Here is a 20,288-nt window from a genome sequence, read left to right as displayed (position 1 = left end):
AATTTTGAGATTACAGATGCCAGGAATATTGTCATCCCTTGAGCTGTTGGTTGCCAATAAGATTCTTCAATCCCTCGGACCTATGGTCATGCATTAAATTTAAGTGTAAGCTATAATATAGATTTTGTTTTTCATATATATAAGCCTGCTAAGATGCACAGTGGGTTAGGAATTTTTTTCTAAAGAATGTATATTTTAGGGATTTCAGAAATCTATTGTAGTCATAAAAGAGATCTTTGTTGTTGTTGTTAGATTCTTATATATGAGGGAGAAATTAAATTGATTTTTAAAAATGCTTATTAATTTTATTCACAAATGCCAGTAGAAAATTCTTAATGTATATCTTGAAGAAAAATGAGTGTTTTCAATTAAGTATAAAGGGTTGTTTATTATTGTTGTCATTTTAGTGCTACTCCATTTTAGACATCATACCTAAAATATGGTGGGTTTTTGTGTGTGTGTGTGTGTTATTTATACAAAGTTTAAAATACTTGGAATTTTGGTTAGAAAGAAAATAGTTCATTTCAGTGCTATATGCTTTTTTTTTTTTTAACTTAAAGACTTTAGATTATCTTTCTAACTTTCAGAGCTGGTTTTTAAATGCATATTATATAAGAAAAAAAATGCCTCACATATAAAGTTTGAGTTTTTTTGTTAGAAGGAAAGGGAAGAAATGCTTTTTGTGTTATCTTTAAAGTATTTGGGCTTCCTTCATAGCTCAGTTGCTGAAGAATCTGCCTGCAATGCAGGAGACCCTGGTTTGATTCCTGGGTTGGGAAGATCCCCTGAAGAAGGGATAGGCTACCCACTCCAGTATTTTTGGGCTTTCCTTGTGGCTAAGCTGGTAAAGAATCTGCCTGCAATGCAGGAGACACCAGTTTGATCCCTGGGTTGGGAAGATCCCTGGAGAAGGGAAAGGCTACCCACTTCAGTATTCTGGCCTGGAATCAGACACGACTGAGTGACCTTCACTTACTTTAAAACATTTTACCAAATGTAATTACCAAACACACAAATCTTCTAAAATGATACTATATTAGATTTTTAAAGATTTCTAGTAAATATTTTGATGAAAGTTGACTATAATTTTTATTTAATTTGTAAAAAGACTCCTCCAGGATCTGTATATATAATGTTAATGCACTTAAGAGATCTTCCATTCTGCTACTTTTCAAGTCAAAAATAGCATATCATATATGTTTGATTTCAGATTTTTGTAGTAAAACTTAGGTACCTGAAGTAGATTCTTAAAGAAGGTTGATAACATTTTGTTTATAAAAAATAAGGATGTTAACTAGGTTTCTTTTTTTTTTTTTTTTTTAGGTTTCTTTTAAAATAGTTTTTCTTTTAATGCTTCAGTTTTTAGTTTTAGGAGAAAATTCCATATATCTAAAGTTTTTAGATGGAATGACTGCTTTATTGTAAATTTCTAAGTTTTTAAGAAAATTATTTTCATTGAGTGCTTAGGATGTTTTAAATTTTGATTCAGACCTTATATAAAAGGAAAGTAAACTTGCCTCTGTTTAGTATATTGTGCATAAGACACAGGTAAGTAAGTATTGTACCAGTTAATGCCAGACAGCTTCTTCAAATTAATATTCTTCAGAAATGAGGTAAAGATTTTCTTTAAAATCTGTGATTCTGTAAATATTCCAGTATTTTAAGTTACACAATCTTTATATAAATAATTCTACCTACTTTGGGAAACAGTCACTTTTTCATGTTATTTATATATGCTGCCAGTAGCACTATAATTTGCTATGGAAGAGTGCTTTCTTATAACCCAAGACTTCTGCTTTAAAAATCAAGTGAAATTTTTATCACAACCATAACTTGATAAATTTTATTTAAACAGTTTTGTTATGGACATTAGAAGATACTGCAGTTCTATACAGAAGGACTCATTTTGGGGCGGCATGATGTGGTCAGATTGAGACTGTATTATTTTCATTGTTGTGCCTTTAGCATGTTCACACAAAATTGACATACTGATGTAATAAATAATTCAGAAGCGAGTGATCACACCATAGTGATTATCTGGGACCTCTTCTTAATATCTTCTGCTTCTATTAGGTCCATACTGTTTCTGTCCTTTATTGTGCCCATCTTTGCATGAAAATTTCCCTTGGTATCTAATTTTGTTGAAGAGATCTCTTGTCCTACCCATTCTATTGTTTTCCCCTATTTCTTTGCATTGATCACTGAGGAAGGCTTTCTTATCTCACCTTGCTATTCTTTGGAACTCTGCATTCAATTGGGTGTATCTTTCCTTTTCTCCTTTGTTTTTTGCATCTCTTCTTTTCACAGCTATTTGTAAGGTCTCCTCAGATAGCCATTTTGCTTTTTTGCATTTCTTTTTCCTGGGAATGGTCTTGCTCCCGGTCTCCTGTACAATGTCATGAACCTCCGTCAATAGTTCATCAGGCACTCTATCAGATCTAATCTCTTAAATCTATTTCTCACTTCCACTGTATATCGTAAGGGATTTGATTTAGGTCATACCTGAATGGTCTAGTGGTTTGCCCTACTTTCTTCATATTAAGTCTGAATTTGGCAATAGGGAGTTCATGATCTGAGCCACAGTCAGCTCCCAGTCTTGTTTTTGCTGACTGTATAGAGCTTCTCTATCTTTGGCTGCAAAGAATATAATCAATCTGATTTCGGTGTTGACCATCTAGTGATGTCCATGTGTAGAGTCTTCTCTTGTGTTGTTGGAAGAGGGTGTTTGCCATGACCAGTGCGCTCTCTTGGCAAAACTCTATTAGCCTTTGCTTCATTCTGTGCTCCAAGGCCAAATTTGCCTGTGACTCCAGGTGTTTCTTGACTTCCTACGTTTGCATTCTAGTCCCCTATAATGAAAAGGACATCTTTTTTGGGTGTTAGATCTAAAAGGTCTTGTAGGTCTTCATAGAACCATTCAACTTCAGCTTCTTCAGTGTCACATTACATACCTAAATATTAAAATATTTTATAAATTACCAATTTTGTTTCATTTATTACAGTATGTTCATCTTAGGTTAAAATATTAATAATTTGTTGTATTTATGCCAGATGTTATTGCATAGTACAGGGCCTAAATATTTTTCTCTTCCAGTCTTACAAATTTATAAGGAAAAGCCTTATCTCTAAATGAAACATCAATCAATATTAATGTTTTTTAAAGTTTTTAATGAGCATTTTCCATTATAATGCCTTTCTTTGCATAGCAAATTGCTTAACATCTTATTTTGAACTGTAATGGATTTATGAAATCATTAAAAGAGTTCTAGGAGTCCCTGTTCTAGTTATCCATAGCCTTAGGTTTTGTGAACAATTATGTTTTTAATAACTATACCAGGAAGAACTCTTAATAGATGCTATTTATTGAGGTCAAGTGTGTCACCTCTGAGCAATGTGAACAGAAAGTAGCATAGCTTTTAGGTCTGACTAGTCCTGGGTGTTCATTGGAAGGACTGATGCTAAAGCTGAAACTCCAATACTTTGGCCACCTCATGCAAAGAGTTGACTTATTGAAAAAGACCCTTATGCTGGGTGGGATTTGGGGCAAGAGGAGAAGGGGATGACAGAGGATAAGATGGCTGGATGGCATCACCGACTCGATGGACGTGAGTTTGAGTGAACTCCGGGAGTTGGTGATGGACAGGGAGACCTGGCATGCTGTGATTCATAGGGTCACAAAGAGTTGGACACGACTGAGCGACTGAACTGAACTGAACAGGTAAATAGCATTAATAAATGGTGCAAGGTGGTAAGGAAAAGGCACATAGCAGGACATTTTAGAGGCAGCTGCATAGGAAATTTGGAGAAGGAAATGGCAACCCACTCCAGTGTTCTTGCCTGGAGAATCCCAGGGACAGGGGAGCCTGGTGGGCTTCCGTTTATGGGGTCACACAGAGTCGGACACGACTGAAGTGACTTAGCAGCAGCAACAGCAGCAGCATAGGAAATTATTAGTTGCAGATGATAAGACATTATCAGATACAAGTATACTGAAGACACAAAGTATGCAACAGAAAGTTTTATCAGTTATCCTTTCAACAGAAAGTTTTATCAGTTATCCTTTCAAGAACATAGTTGAAAATGTTTAGGTGCTTCCCACACACAAAAAGATAATTAAGTAGGTAGTATTTTTAATGAAAAAGTTTGAGTATTTCAAACTCTTGGAAAAATGTGAATCTCAAAGCATGAGTTTTTAGGTAATATTGAGTATAAGCTTGTGAGTTGGTCTTTATTAACTGAAACTAAAAACATTAGCAAAAAAATCATAGACACTAGAAAATAGAAATAAAATGAGAAATACAAACCTAAACACATAAACTTAACGATTATTAAAACACTTGAAATTTTTTCAACTTCAACAACTTGAAATACACATGATACTTTCTTCTTCTGCATAATTTGTTGAAGACTGCTGTAAACCTTTATAACTATTCCAAATTTTAAGTATGTAAGAACAAAATTTATTTTATGTCCTTAGTAACATTTAAGTTGTTGGATTAATTTTGGTTGGAGAAGAAGGAAAAGAAAGTTGTTTGCAGAATCTTGATTCTTAAGAACAAGTAACTGAATTCTCCAACAATACTGATTAAAATACTTTTAAAATCTTCATAACCCAGGTAGCTAAGCCCTTGAGTGCAAGCTGCAGGTAGCCCAGATCTAAATGACAAATCTAATATAGTTTCTGTTGAATGATAGAAATTATTGTCTACTGTTCACAAAGCATTTTAAAAACAAAAATAGTCACTGTTCCCACAAATTCTGCAAGAATGTTGTTTTCTTTCTTTCCTTCTTTGAAAAAAATGTCTTAAATACTTGTTTTTATTAGTAAGTTTGAGTACAGCATGAATCCCTGGTACCACTTCTTTTCCTTTCTGTTATTAGTTTTGTTACATTATAATGTAACTTACTGAATAGGAATTCTTGATAATATAGTAAGGGTATTGGTGATTTAAAAAATTGAAACAAAATCTTACCTTTTTATTGAAGGACTTTGAAAAATGTTGAATTCTAAACCCTGAGTATATCATTATAATTACTTAAGGTGGCCCCATTTACTTCCCAAATTACTTTTACAGAGGAATAAAACTCCAAAAATTGAGATTACTGTAGAGCCAATCTTTTTCCTAATAATGATTTGGAAATCTGAGACCTAAGGAGCAATGTATGTGGTGAGGGGGAAAGGCATTTCTAGATTGTCAGATCTCAAATTTGCATTTAATGGGAATCTTTTCTAACATCTTGAATTTCTCTTATTTTAGGATTACTATAATAAATGTAGGAGGTGTTGACTTAAAACTGTACAACGTGAGAGTTATGAGTTAAATTTTGTTTGGGGCAAAATGAGGACTGCAACCCAGGAAACAGCATCTCAGACAGCTCTAAGAAACTGTTCCAAAGAGGCAGGGGGGAAGAAGGTCAGTATATATGTGATTGGTGAAGGGGGATACATGCAGATCAAGCACATTTTTTTTTTTTTTAGGTTTCTGCTAGTCGTGAGCAGTTGACATCAGGAAGGATTTTAGTGCTTTCCTAGATAGGAGATTCAAGAATTGGGCTTGTAAAATCTGCTCCCAAAAATATCTATCTGAAGACCTGCCCTGCCAGTTTTTCCCCCAGCACAGTGTGCCTCATTTCTGCTTTCCATCCTAAACTCCTTTAAGGGGTGTTGAAAATAAGCAGCTGCAGCAGCACATGATTTAGTTTTTGTAGAAGTAGATGGCAAGTGCCAATTTGTAGTTGACAAAGGTTAGAGGATGATTAGCTCAGTCAAATGCCAAAGTATTATGGCTCTAGTAGTTATCTAGGCCATTTTTTTACAGCTGCTTCAGCATGGGCACTTAATTTTCAGATTCTTAGTAGAGTCATTTTTCTTTTCTAAACTTAAAAGATCATATTGTAAACCCCTTCAGACCTTCCTACATATACACTCACCAATACTGATACACGCAGGCTCCCTGCAACTTTAAAGTTGCATCAGATAATTCAAATTAATGGTTGCAATAATGAAGACATCACCTCTTGATAAAATCCTAAATCCCATTCATGTGTTGAGAATAAAGAGTAGATAGTGCAGTTATAGATATAGACAAAGGAATTCTGAGTAATCTTATGTGAGGGTCAATCCTGATGGTATTTCAGCTTATAATTCCCTGTTAAATAAACATACAGACAAAACCAAGAAATTTAAACTTTCAGTTCTGTTGCAGCTTTCAGATACCAGCCCAAATCATGATGGTTTTAGGGAATCTAGTTTGGTGTGGCCCCACATATAAAGGATCCATAGAAAGAATATCTTGGGCCTGGGCCTAATATGAGAGTTGGAGTTTCATATATAAACTTCTTTTTAGGGCATGCTTTTTCAGCAGAATTGATACCAACTCTCAGGGGTGAACAGTGACCAAAAAAAAAACTTACTTTTTACTTTTTAATGTATAAAGCACAGAAATACAGTACATAAGTAGATAGGAAAAGTAGATAGGCAGTGATATAAAATTCTCATGGTGGAAGACACTAGGAGAAAATGACTAAAAAGTTCTTTGTAGATACTGGGGATAATGCAAAGAAAGCTGAGAAACACTGCTCTTAAGTGTACTCATGTAGACATTGGCCAAACCAGTACTACCTGAGAAATGACTTCAGTAAGAAAGGGAAGATATGTCATTGTGAGAACACTGAGTGTATTGGATCTTTAAGCATGCATGTATGCATGCTAAGTTGCTTCAGTCACGTCCGACTCTGTGTGACCCCATGGACAGCAGCCCACCAGTCTCCTCTGTCCACGGAATTCTCTAGGCAAGAGTACTGGAGTGGGTTGCCATGTCCTCCAAAACATACTAAATAGTGTATCTGAACTAAGAAAAATTAGTTGGTAAAGTCACCTAATTTTAATCTTTCTAGAATTGAAAGGTTTTCCTTCATAGATGGAAAAATCGAGGTTTCTTCAATGGAGTTCATGCATGAGAACCATTTTGTTGTCTTTGATTTTACATTTCACAATAAATCAGTTAAGATATAATTGTCTCAAAATCTTAATGATATGCAGTGTATTAGCAGTTTTTCTTCTTGATCATAAAAGGAGATAATAACAAAGATATTAAAACCATGGCATATTACTGTATATTAAAGGCAGAATAGGGACACCCCTGGTGCTCCAGTGGCTAAGACTCTCTGCTTCCAATGCAGGGGACCTAGGGTTGATCCATAGTCAGGGAACTAGATCCCACAGGCTGCAAACAAGAGTTCTCAAGTCACAACAAAAGATCCTACAGGCCACAACTAAAAGATTCCCCATGTCCCAACAGAGACCAAAGATCCCACATGCTGCAACTAAGACCTAGTACAGCCAAAATTCAAAAAAACTCAACATTCAGAAAACTAAGATCATGGCATCTGGTCCCATCACTTCATGGAAAATAGATGGGGAAATATGGAAACAGTGACAGACTTTATTTTCTTGGGCTCCAAAATCACTGCAGATGGTGACTGCAGCCATGAAATTAAAAGACACTTGCTCCTTGGAAGAAAAGCTATGACCAGCCTAGACAGCATATTAAAAAGCAGAGACATTACTTTGCCAACAAAGGTCCGTCTAATCAAAGCTATGATTTTTCCAGTAGTCATGTACAGATGTGAGAGTTGGACCATAAAGAAAGCTGAGCACCGAAGAATTGATGCTTTTGAACTGTGGAGTTGGAGAAGACACTTGACAGTCCCTTGGACTGCAAGGGGATCCAACCAGTCCATCCTAAAGGAAATCATTCCTGAATATTCATTGGAAGGACTGATGCTGAAGCTGAAACTCCAATCCTTTGGCCACCTGATGCGAAGAACTGACTCTTTGGGAAAGACCCTGATGCTGGGAAAGATTGAAGGTGGGAAGAGAAGGGGACGGCAGAGGATGAGATGGTTGGATGGCATCACTGACTCGATGGACATGAGTTTGAGTAAGGTCTGGGAGTTGTTGGTGGACAGGGAAATCTGGTGTGCTGCGAATCATGGGGTTGCAAAGAGTTGGGCAAGACTGAGTGACTGAACTGAACAGCCAAAATAAATAGTAACAATAAAATACTGAAAAAAAAGTCAGAATTTCTACACAGAAATAGTAGGATCTTCCTAACCCAGGGATCAAACCCAGGTCTCCCGCATTGCAGGCAGATTCTTTACCAGCTGAGCCACAAGTCTCAACTTGGTAAAGAAACTAACAACACCAAATGAAGATCATATCTATTCTGTGACATTTACCTAGAAGTCAAAGCATTCATCTTTGAAAAATGCTACAGCTTTTTACACACTATGATATCCATTGTGATGGTTGTGATGTTATTTAATGTGGTTTTCATTTGCATTTCACTGATGGTTAATGATCTTTTTTAAAATGATTTATTTTAATTGGAGGCCAATTTACAATATTCTGATAGTTTTTGCCATACATTGACATGTATCAGCCACGGGTGTGCATGTGTCCCGCCATCCTGAATCCCCCTCCTACCTCCCTCCCCATCCCATCCCTCTGGTTGTCCCAGTGCACTGGCTTTGAGTGCCCTGTTTCATGCATTGAACTTGGACTGGTCATCTATCTCACATATGGTAATATACATGTTTCAGTGCTACTCTCTCAAATCTTCCTACCCTTGCCTTCTCCCACAGAGTCCAAAAGTCTGTTCTTTACATCCATGTCTCTTCTGCCGTCTTGCATATAAATGGTCGTCATTACCATCTTTTCAAATTCTATATATATGCATTAATATATAGTATTGTTTTTCTTTCTTCTTTCATCACTTGGTATAATAGGCTCCAGTTTCATCCACCTCATGATCTTAAGTATCTTTTAATATGTAATTTTATTGGTCATTTATTTTCGGAGAATTGTCTAAGTCCTTTGTCTGTTTTAAGATTGGGTTCATTTTTTTAGTTGTAGAAGTTCTTTCTATATTCTGGATACTAACCCCTTATCACATATATAATTTTAGATATTATTCCCATTCTGTGGATTGCCATTTTGTTCTATTCATCGTATCCTCTTATGCACAAAAGTTTAAAATTTTGATATTTTCCAGTTTATCTTTTACTTTTAGTGTCATATTCCAGAAATCATTGCCAAATTCATTGTCAGAAAACACTGGGAAAAAACTTCTTAAGTGTTTTATACCTTTAACTCTTAATATTAAGGTCTTTGATCCATAATTTTTCTATATGTTGAAAGATAGTATCCATATATATATATATATATATTTTTTTTTTTTTGCATGTAGATTTCTAGTTTTTCCAGCACCACTTCTTGAAAAGAATATCTTTCTTCTACTGAATGACTTTGGGATACCTTTGTTGAAACATGTTTGACTGTATACATTAATTTCTGAGTTCTCTATTATATGCTATTAGTTTATATGTTTGTCTTTCTGCCAGTATCACACTGTTCTGATTACTGTAGCTTTTATTGTAAGTTTTGCAGTAATGAAGTGTGAGACTTCCAATTTTGTTGTTCTTTGTAAAAATTGTTTTGGCTATTTGGTGTCCCTTGAAACTGCATATGAGGTTTAGAATGGGTTTTCTATTTCTGGGGAAAAAATCACGAGGATTTTGAATGGTATTACATTAAATCTGAAGACTGTATTTAGGGTACGGGTAGGGCTTCCCTGGTGGCTCAGATGGTAAAGAATCTGCCTGCAATGCAGGAGACCCAGGTTCAATCCCTGGATAGGGAAGATCCCCTGAAGGAAATGGCTACACACTCGAGTATTCTTAGCTGGAGAATTCCATGGATGGAGGAGCCTAGCAGGCTACAGTCCATGAGGATGCAGAGTCTGACACAACCGAGCAACTAACACTTTCACTTCATTTCACTTTCAGTATCCTCTTAGGTAGTTATCTCATTTTATGCATACAACTCTATGAGGTAGGTACCATTACTTTTCTTGCTTTAAAGATGTAGACACATTTAGCAAGATACAATAAATTTAGAAAGTGGAGAAAGAAGGGATGTTTGAATTTAGGCTGTCTGACTCCAAACAAGAGTTTGCCAGAGTTTATAATTGCTTCACTATGCTGCCTTTACAGCTTTGGCAGCATACAATAAACTAGATAAGCTTTCTTCAGTGATCCATGATTATATTTCTCGGATGGCAAGATGACAAAATCATTTCAGTTTCCAGTGAAAATTATTTGAACATATTTTTAGTTGGACTGTCACTTTCTGTCCCTCAAAAAAAAAAAAATACCTACAAGTGCACAACAGTTTGATAAAATGTAGAGAACAAGTCTTTGTAGAAAGAACAGTGTAAATGATGATAATGCCTTTTGCTGGATGATGAGAGAAAGTTGAAAGTAAATGAACTTAAAAAAAAAACCTTGGGAAGGTACAATATAACTGTGAGCTGAATAGGAAGGAGACGGTGTAGCAGAATGCAGGGCAAAAGCGGTGCCTTCACAGGTGCCTAGGCCAGACCTACCTGCTGCTCTGTTGTTCAGTGGTGGTCTGGCCTGGGGTAATAAAAACTGGTGTTGGAAAGATCAGGGAATGTTCATCTACCAGAACTCTTGGAGGAGACAAGTATGTTGCTTGGGTCTGTGGTACCAAGATAACATCCTGTAGGCTCCAGTGCTGGAAACACTGCCTAACTGGTTTAATCACCATTCATTCCCTCAAAGTATGTTGCAGCTTGGACTAGAGAGCTGGGGACAGAAATGGAAAGCAGTCGGTATGCTATTGTGGTTTGGATGGAAAGGATAAGAGAAGAACAAAGCAGATAAGAGAAGAACTAGATGGAAGGAGTTTAAACCAGAATTCCACTTTGGAGATATTAAATCTGAGATGCCTAATAGATTTCCAAGTAGAAGGAAAGCCCAGAAATGTCACACAGGTAGTCATTTAAAATAATGGATATAGTTAATCTAACTAAGGAAGCGTTAGATAAAGACAGCAAGTAGAGGATCAGTACCTGAGACAATCTAACATTTAAAGGTTAGATTGAGGATGAAGACTGAGCAAGGAAAGACAAAGAGTAGTCCAGTAGGGTAAGGAAAACAGGAGAATTCATCATTATTTTTACTTCAAGAAATAATGTTGTTCACTTGCTAAGTCATGTCTGACTCTTTGCAACCCCATGGACTGCAGCACACCAGGCTTCCCTGTCCTTCACTGTCTCCAGAGTTTGCTCAACCTCATGTTCATAGAGTCAGTGATGCTATCTAACAATCTCATCCTCTACGACCCCCTTCTCTTTTGCTTTCAGTTTTTCCCAGCATCAGGTTCTTTTCCAATGAGTCTGCTCTTTGCATCAGGTGGCTAAGGGATTGCAGCTTCAGCATCAGTGCTTCCAATGAATATTCAGGGTTGATTTCCTTGACTGGTTTGATCTCCATACTGTCCAGGGAAATCTCAAGAGTCTTCTCCAACACAATTCAAAAGCAGAAATTCTTTGGGCCAAGCCTTCTTTATGGTCCAACTCTCATATCTGTACATGCCTACTGGAAAAACCATAGCTTTGACTATCTGGACATTTGTTGGCCAAGTGATGTTTCTGCTTTTTAAAATTTTGTCTAGGTTTGTCACAGCTTTTCTTCCAAGGAGCAAGCAGCCATTTCATGGCTTGTCACCATCCTCAGTGATTTTGGAGCATGAGAAAGTAAAATCTGCCACTGTTGCCACTTTATCACCATCCATTTGCCATGAAGTGATGGGACCAGATGTCATGACCTTAGTTTGTTGAACATTGAGTTTTAAAGCCAGTTTTTTCACTTTTCTCTTCCACCTTCATCAAGAGGCTTTTTAGTTCCTCTTTGCTAGCTGCCATTAGGGTGGTAGTATATGCATATCTGAGGTTGTTTTCTGTCCCAGCAACCTTGATTCCAGCTTATGATTCATCCAGCCTGGCATTTCACACAATGAACTGTGCATATAAGTTAAATAAGTGTGATGATATACTGCCTTGATGTACTCCTTTCCCAACTTTGAACCAGTCCATTGTTCCATGTCTGATTCTGATTTGCTTCTTGACCTGCATACAGGTTTCTTTGGAGACAGGGGAACTGAACTGAACTGAACTGAAAGTGGTCTGATATTCCCATCTCTTTGGAATGATTGGGGAGAATGGAATTGTAGCATGTATATTATCATAAGTGACCAGTCCAGGTTCGACGCATACATTTTCCTCTGTTCATTTCTTTGCATTTGTGCTTTTTTAATAAAATTCTTTTTTAGAAATAAAAAAAAAAAAGAAGAAGAAGAAATTGGAGGGAATAAAGGGAGTGCCCAGGAAAAAAAAAAAAAAAGAATTTTCCAATTTGTTGTGATCCACACAGTCAAAAGCTTTAGCATACTCAATGAAGCTGAAATAGATGTTTTTTTCTGGAATTCTCTTGCTTTTTCTATGATCCAACAGATGTTGGCAATTTGATCTCTAGTTCCTCTCACTTTTATAAATCCAGCTTGTACATCTGGAAATTCTGGTCCACATACTGCTGAAGCCTAGCTTGAAGAATTTTGAGCATTAATTTGCTAGCATGTGAAATAAGTACAATTGTACGGCAATTTGAACCTTCTTTGACATTGCCTTTCTTTGGGATTGGAATGAAAACTGACCTTTTCCAGTCCTGTGGCCACTGCTGAGTTTTCCAAATAACAGTATCATCTTTTATTGAAATAGCTCAGCTGGAATTCCATCACCTCCACTAGCTTTGTTTGTAGTGCTTTTATTCTAAGGCCCACTTGACTTCATGCTCCAGGATGTCTGGCTCTAGGTGAGTGACCACACTATCATCTGGGTCATTAAGACCTTTTTTTCTTTTTGTACAATTCTTGTGTGTATTCTTGCCACCTCTTCTTAATCTCTTCTGCTTCTGTTAGGTCCTTTCCATTTCTGTCCTTTATTGTGTGTTCTTTGTATGAAATATTCGCTTTGTATCTCTAATATTCTTGAAGTGATCTCTAGTCTTTCCCAGTCTATTATTTTCCTCTGTTTCCTTGCATTGTTCACTTAAGGCTTTATGTCTCCATGCTATTCTCTGGAACTCTGCGTTCAGTTGGGTGTATGTTTCCCTTTCTTGCCTTTCACTTCTCTTTTCTCAGCTGTTTGTAATAAAGGAAGATAATCAGAAACAGTTATGTACAAAATGGTAACTTGATTTGACAATAAAGGAATAAAGACTGATAGATGATGAACGTGAGGGAGAACACAAAATTGACATGGGCAGGATCACCTGGCCCCTACCTTCCAGTGCTGCTCCCCTCTTCATCCCGCCTGTACCCCACCTCATTGGCCATGGCCATGCTTGGCGTTCCTTAGGAGTGATGGCATCTCATCATGGCAGACCACAGAGATAATAAACTTCAAGACTATCACACGCAAAAAAGTGCTGGAACACAATCAATAGCTATCTTAAACCGTTAAGGAAACAATTAAAAGACCTTACCAATCAGTATGCTTCCTTCATAGCTTACTTGGGAAAGAACCTGCTTGCAAAAAAGGAGACCCGGGTTTGATCCCTGGGTCTGAAAGATCCCCTAGAGAAGGAAATGGCAACCCACTCCTGTATTCTTGCCTGGAGAACCCCATGGACAGAGGGACCTGGCAGGCTACAGTCCATGGGGTTGCAAGAGTCAGACACAACTTAGTGACTAAACCACCACCACCAATCAGTAATGAGAAGTCTGAAAATGATCTGAAGGACTCCGAGTCACTGAAATGTAGAAAGATTGTGGGTAAAGTACTTAAGGAATTGATTTAAAAATTCACTGTTAAAGCTATAAATGGATCAAGATATGTTTTGAGTTGTCCTTGACAGCTTGAAAAAAAGTAAGCTGAAGCCAGGAACAAGAGCTGCTCTGGATATGAAGACACATTTGCTAAGATCCACTGTTTTATAGCATGTTTCATAAGGACGCAGATAATACTTCTTTTTTCTGAGAGTGGGCTGTTAACGGAACAGATTATCAAAATTGACAGAGGTGAAAGAACTACGTCCTACAAACCTAGTATTCCAGTGTAATGGTAGTATGGCTAAAAGGCTGTTGTATGAACAGCCAGTTACAGGGAAAACACTAATAGCAAGAGCTGTTAGCCAGCTGGACTACAATTTCCTAAATGTATCTAGCTCTGCTATAGACAAGTACATTGGTGAAAGTGCTCATTTGATCAGAGAACTGTTTCAGTATGCCAGAGATTATCAGCCATGCATCATATTTATGAATAAAACAGATGTCATTGTGAGTATTAGCTTTCTGAAAGTACTTCACCTGATAGGTTCAGAGGACTTTAATTGAGTTACTCAAATGGATGGATATGATACTCTACATAGAGTTTAAATGATCATGGCTACAAACAAGCACAGTGAATCCTGTTTTGCTGTCTCCAGGTAAATTAAATATATATATAGATAAGGTAGATTTATAAGCAAAGTTAGATATACTGAAAATCTATGAAGGTACCATGATAAAATAGGTTATTTAGAAGTACTCGTGGAGCTTTAACAGAGCAGACCTGAGAAATGTTTGCACTGATGCAGGTATGTTTACAATTCATGCTGATATGAGTTTGTAGTGTAGAAAGAATTCATGAAAACAATCAGAAGTGGCTAATTTTAAGAAGCTGAGCTTAAATTGGACTACACGGTTTTGACAGCTACATGACACTGGTTTAATGTAAAAATCAGTTGAAAATGTATGCAATAGCAATAATCTCATTAAAATTGTATGAATTTTAAAAACTTGAAAATAAAAATGTATAGTTTATTACATAGAAGTTAAAGTAATAAAAATATAGTTTATAACAGATATAGAAATTAAAGATATAAACACAAATAGCAGAAAAGACAGGAGGGGTAAATGGAAGTATTGTGTTGACAAGGTCAAACTGCATGTGAAGTGATAAAATATTTGAAGGAATCTGTAATAAATAAAGATGCATATTGTGTCCAATTTTAAGAAATAGCAAAGTAACCAACAGGATAAAATGAAATTTTAAAAGATTTCAACCCAACAGAATGCAAGGAGAAAAAGCAACAGAAATCACATAGGATAATAGCAGAAGTATAGATTTAAATCCAAACCATATAGATAATTAAATCCATACCATATTGATAATTACATTAATCAATGATCTAAACTTCCAAATAAAAGGCATATATTGTCAAACTCAAAAAGGAAGAACCAACTCCATGCTGTTTACAAGGAACCAATTTTAAATATAAAGATGAAAAGAGGTTAAGAATAAAAGGATAAAAAATAATATATGATGGAAACACTAATCATAAGAAAGCTGAAGTTGCTATATTAGTATCAGGAATATTCCCAGTGATACAGGGAGACGTAATAATGGAACTATTGATTCAGTAGAAGATACAACATGCACGTAGTAATTTTTAAATACATGAAGCATAAATGAGCTAAAACAACAAATAGACAAGCGTAAGATTATAGATATTTCAGTACTTTTCTCTAATTGACAGAAAAAAACAGCAAGATCAGTAAAGATAGAACTCTGAGAACAACACAATCAACCAAATTCAACTAATTGACATTTATAAACTACTACACAAACAGCAGCATATACACATAGCAGAATGTACATTCTGCTAAGAAGCAAATTAAATATCAGTTCAGTCGCTCAGTTGTGTCCGACTCTTTGCGACCCCATGAACCACAGCACACCAGGCCTCCCTATCCATCACCAACTCCCGGAGTTCACTCAAACTCATGTCCACAGAGTCGGTGATGCCATCCAGCCATCTCATTCTTTGTCGTTCCCGTCTCCTCCTACACCCAATCCCTCCCAGCATCAGACTCTTTTCCAATGAGTCAACTCGTCGCATGAGGTGGCCAAAGTATTGGAGTTTCAGCTTTAGCATAAGTCCTTCCAATGAACACCCAGGATTGATCTCCTTTAGAATGGACTGGTTGGATCTCCTTGCAGTCCAAGGGACTCTCAAGAGTCTTCTCCAGCACCACAGTTCAAAACTTCAATTCTTCGGCAATCAGCTTTCTTCACAGTCCAACTCTCACATCCATACATGACCACTGGAAAAACCATAGCCTTGACTAGACGGACCTTGGTTGGCAAAGTAATGTCTCTGCTTTTTAATATGCTGTCTAGGCTGGTCATAAGTTTCCTTCCAAGGAGTAAGCATCTTTTAATTTCATGGCTGCACTCAAAATCTGCAGTAATTTTGGAGCCCCAAAAAATAAAGTCTGACACTGTTTCCACTGTTGCCCCATCTATTTCCCATGAAGTGATGGGACCAGATGCCATGATCTTCATTTTCTGAATGTTGAGCTTCAAGCCAACCTTTTCACTCTCCTCTTTGACTTTCATCAAGAGACCTTTGAGTTCCTCTTCACTTTCTGCCATAAGGGTGGTGTCATCTGCATATCTGAGGTTATTGATATTTCTCCCGGCAATCTTGATTCCAGCTTGTGCTTCTTCGAGCCCAGTGTTCCTCATGATGTACTCTGCATTTAAGTTAAATAAGCAGGGTGACAATATACAACCTTCACGTACTCCTTTTCCTATTTGGAACCAGCCTGTTGTTCCATGTTCAGTTCTAACTGTTGCTTCCTGACCTGCATACAGGTTTCTCAAGAGGCAGGTCAGGTGGTCTGGTATTCCCATCTCTTTCAGACTTACCCACAATTTATTGTGATCCACACAGTCAAAGGCTTTGGCATAGTCAATGAAGCAGAAACAGATGTTTTTCTGGAACTCTCTTGCTTTCTCCATGATCCAGCAGATGTTGGCAGTTTGACCTCTGGTTCCTCTGCCTTTTCTAAAACCTGCTTGAACATCTGGGAGTTCACGATTCACATATTGCTGAAGCCTAGCTTGGAGAATTTTGAGCATGACTTTACTAGTGTGAGATGAGTGCAATTGTGCGGTAGTTTGAGCATTCTTTGGCATTGCCTTTCTTTGGGATTGGAATGAACCTTTTCCAGCCCTGTGGCCATTACTGAGTTTTCCAAATTTGCTGGCATATTGAGTGCAGTACTTTCACAGCATCATCTTTCCGGATTTGAAATAGCTCAATTGGAATTCCATCACCTACACTAGCTTTGTTCGTAGTGATGCTTTCTAATGCCCACTTGACTTCACATTCCAAGATGTCTGGTTCCAGGTGAGTGATCACGCCATCGTGATTATCTTCGTCGTCAAGATCTTTTTTGTACAGTTCTTCTGTGTATTCTTGCCATCTCTTCTTAATATCTTTTGCTTCTGTTAGGTCCATACCATTACTGTCCTTTATCGAGCCCATCTTTGCATGAAATGTTCCCTTGATATCTCTAATTTTCTTGAAAAGATCTCTTGTTTTTCCTATTCTGTTGTTTTCCTCTATTTCTTTGCATTGATCGCTGAGGAAGGCTTTCTTATCTCTCCTTGCTATTCTTTGGAACTCTGCATTCAGATGCTTATATCTTTCCTTTTCTCCTTTGCTTTTCACTTCTCTTCTTTTCACAGCTATTTGTAAGGCCTCCTCAGACAGCCATTTTGCTTCTTTGTATTTCTTTACCATGGGGATGGTCTTGGTCCTTGTCTCCTGTACAATGTCACGAACCTCCATCCAGAGTTCATCAGGCACTCTATCTATCAGATCTAGTCCCTTAAATCTATTTCTCAATTCCACTGTATAATCATAAGGGATTTGATTTAGGTCATATCTGAATGGTCTAGTGGTTTTCCCTACTTTCTTCAATTTAAGTCTGAATTTGGCAATAAGGAGTTCATGATCTGAGCCACAGTCAGCTCCTGGTCTTGTTTTTGCTAACTGTGTACAGCTTCTCCATCTTTGGCTGCAAAGAATATAATCAATCTGATTTCGGTGTTGACCATCTGGTGATGTCCATGTGTAGAGTCTTCTCTTGTGTTGTTGGAAGAGGGTGTTTGCTATGACCAGTGCGTTCTCTTGGCAAAACTCTATTAGCCTTTGCCCTGCTTCATTCCGTACTCCAAGGCCAAATTTGCCTGTGACTCCAGGTGTTTCTCGACTTCCTACTTTTGCATTCCAGTCCCCTATAATGAACATCTTTTTTGGATGTTAGTTCTAAAAGGTCTTGTATGTCTTCATAGAAGTGTTCAACTTCGGCTTCTTCAGCATTACTGGTTGGGGCATAGGCTTGCATTACTGTAATACTGAATGGTTTGCCTTGGAAACTAACAGAAATCATTCTGTCGTTTTTAAGATTGCATCCAAGTACTGCATTTCGGACTCTTTTGTTGACCATGATGGCTACTCCATTTCTTCTAAGGGATTCCTGCCCACAGTAGTAGATATAATGGTCATCTGAGTTAAATTCACCCATTCCAGTCCATTTTAATTCACTGATTCCTAGAATGTCGACGTTCACTCTTGCCATCTATATCGTAGCATAAAAATTATTAAAGTGTGTAGGTAAGTATATAGCTAGGCAGATAACATACTTGGCAAATCTCATAATTTTCTAATTGATAGTTTCGATATATATATTAGGAAGCTAATAAAACTCCACTTTTATTCTTAAACTACAAGTACAGACCTATACTTCTTCACACTAGTTCAAGTGTATCACTGTATTTTGGCTTACAAGGCAACTCTCAATGGATCAATTTCATCAAACACCCAGCCAACTTACTCTATCACTCAACCATGATATGATATAATCTATCATTTTGTATCAAAACAAGTGATTATAATCAAAAAAAATTAAGTGAATGCTGTACCCTGGAACTGGTTTAGTGAATATCACATGGGTATATGTGGAAAAGAGCTTTGGTTCTAAAAAATAACAGAGCCAAATAGGAATTTTAAAATTTAATTGAAAAGAACATTACAGTGCATATTTGGGGAAGAAACTAGAAAAATATTTCAAATGATACTTACCCCCTAATTAATGGCAGAAAATAGGAATTTCACTTTGGATTCTTTGTATAAGCTTTGCTCTAATTTGTAGCATTAAAAGATTTTCCCATGTGGACATAAAGTGGAAAAACACACCAAAAACTTAGTGCTATAATTCCTATATTGAGTTAAGATATGCAAGCACATAAATAGAATTTCTACAATATTCATACTGTGAATATTAGCAGTGATTGTCAACCTTTAACCTACTTCAGAATGACTCAGAAGGCCTGTAAAAATGCAGACCAATGAGCCCCATACCCACAGTTCTAATTCAGTAGGTCTGGGAGAGGACCTTAAAACTGCATTTCTAACACATTCTCAGGTGATGCCGACATTGCACTCTGTTCTGACCAAACCTGAATAAGACTTCACATTGTATCAGTACCTTCAAAGCAAAGAAGGGATCTTGGAGAGAGATTACATCTTCAAGAAAGTCACTGAACTTTATGTCCTCAATAGAAACTGTGAAAAGACTTCTTCAGTTCAGTTCAGTCGCTCAGTCGTGTCCGACTCTGCGACCCCATGAATCACAGCACGCCAGGCCTCCCTGTCCATCACCAACTCCCGGAGTTCACTCAAACTCATGTCCACAGAGTCGGTGATGCCATCTAGCCATCTCATTCTCTGTCGTCCCCTTCTCCTCCCACCCCCAACCTTTCCCAGCATCAGAATCTTTTCCAGTGAGTCAACTCATTGTATGAGGTGGCCAAAGTATTGCAGTTTCAGCTTTAGCATCAGTCCTTCCAATGAACACCCAGGACTGATCTCCTTTAGGATGGACTGGTTGGATCTCCCTGCAGTATGAGGGACTCTCAAGAGTCTTCTCCAGCACCACAGTTCAAAAGCATCAATTCTTCGGTGATCAGCTTTCTTCACAGTCCAACTCTCACATCCATACATGACCACGGGAAAAACCATAGCCTTGAATAGACGGACCTTTGTTGGCAAAGTAATGTCTCTGATTTTTAATATGCTATCTAGGTTGGTCATAACTTTCCTTCCAAGGAGTAAGCGTCTTTTAATTTCATGGCTGCACTCAAAATCTGCAGTGATTTTGGAGCCCCCAAAAATAAAGTCTGACACTGTTTGCACTGTTTTTCCATCTATTTCCCATGAAGTGATGGGACCAGATGCCATGATCTTTGTTTTCTGAATGTTGAGCTTCAAGCCAACCTTTTTACTCTCCTCTTTCACTTTCATCAAGAGGCTTTTGAGTTCCTCTTCACTTTCTGCCATAAGGGTGGTGTCATCTGCATATCTGAGGTTATTGATATTTCTCCCAGCAATCTTGATTCCAGCTTGTGCTTCTTTGAGCCCAGCGTTCCTCATGATGTACTCTGCATATAAGTTAAATAAGCAAGGTGACAATATACAGCCTTGACGCACTCCTTTTCCTGTTTGGAACCAGTCTGTTGTTCCATATA

General features: G+C 37.4%; 1 pseudogene across 1 annotated transcript; it reads left to right on the top strand.

Moving 5' to 3' along the window:
- The first annotated feature begins 62 nt into the window (after nt 1-62).
- LOC129557125 (26S proteasome regulatory subunit 10B pseudogene) lies at nt 63-14,575 on the top strand (annotated as a pseudogene). The gene is made up of 2 exons (XR_016037781.1): nt 63-5,414; nt 7,614-14,575. The product of XR_016037781.1 is annotated as a 26S proteasome regulatory subunit 10B pseudogene (transcript).
- Nucleotides 14,576-20,288: the final 5,713 nt, after the last annotated feature.

The sequence above is a fragment of the Moschus berezovskii genome, chromosome 7 (assembly GCF_049115385.1).
Source record: "Moschus berezovskii isolate FMDL1 chromosome 7, NW_MosBer_1.0, whole genome shotgun sequence".
NCBI lineage: Eukaryota > Metazoa > Chordata > Mammalia > Artiodactyla > Moschidae > Moschus > Moschus berezovskii.
The sequence above is the reverse complement of the archived record's forward strand: the minus strand, read 5'-3'. Positions and strand labels throughout refer to the sequence as shown.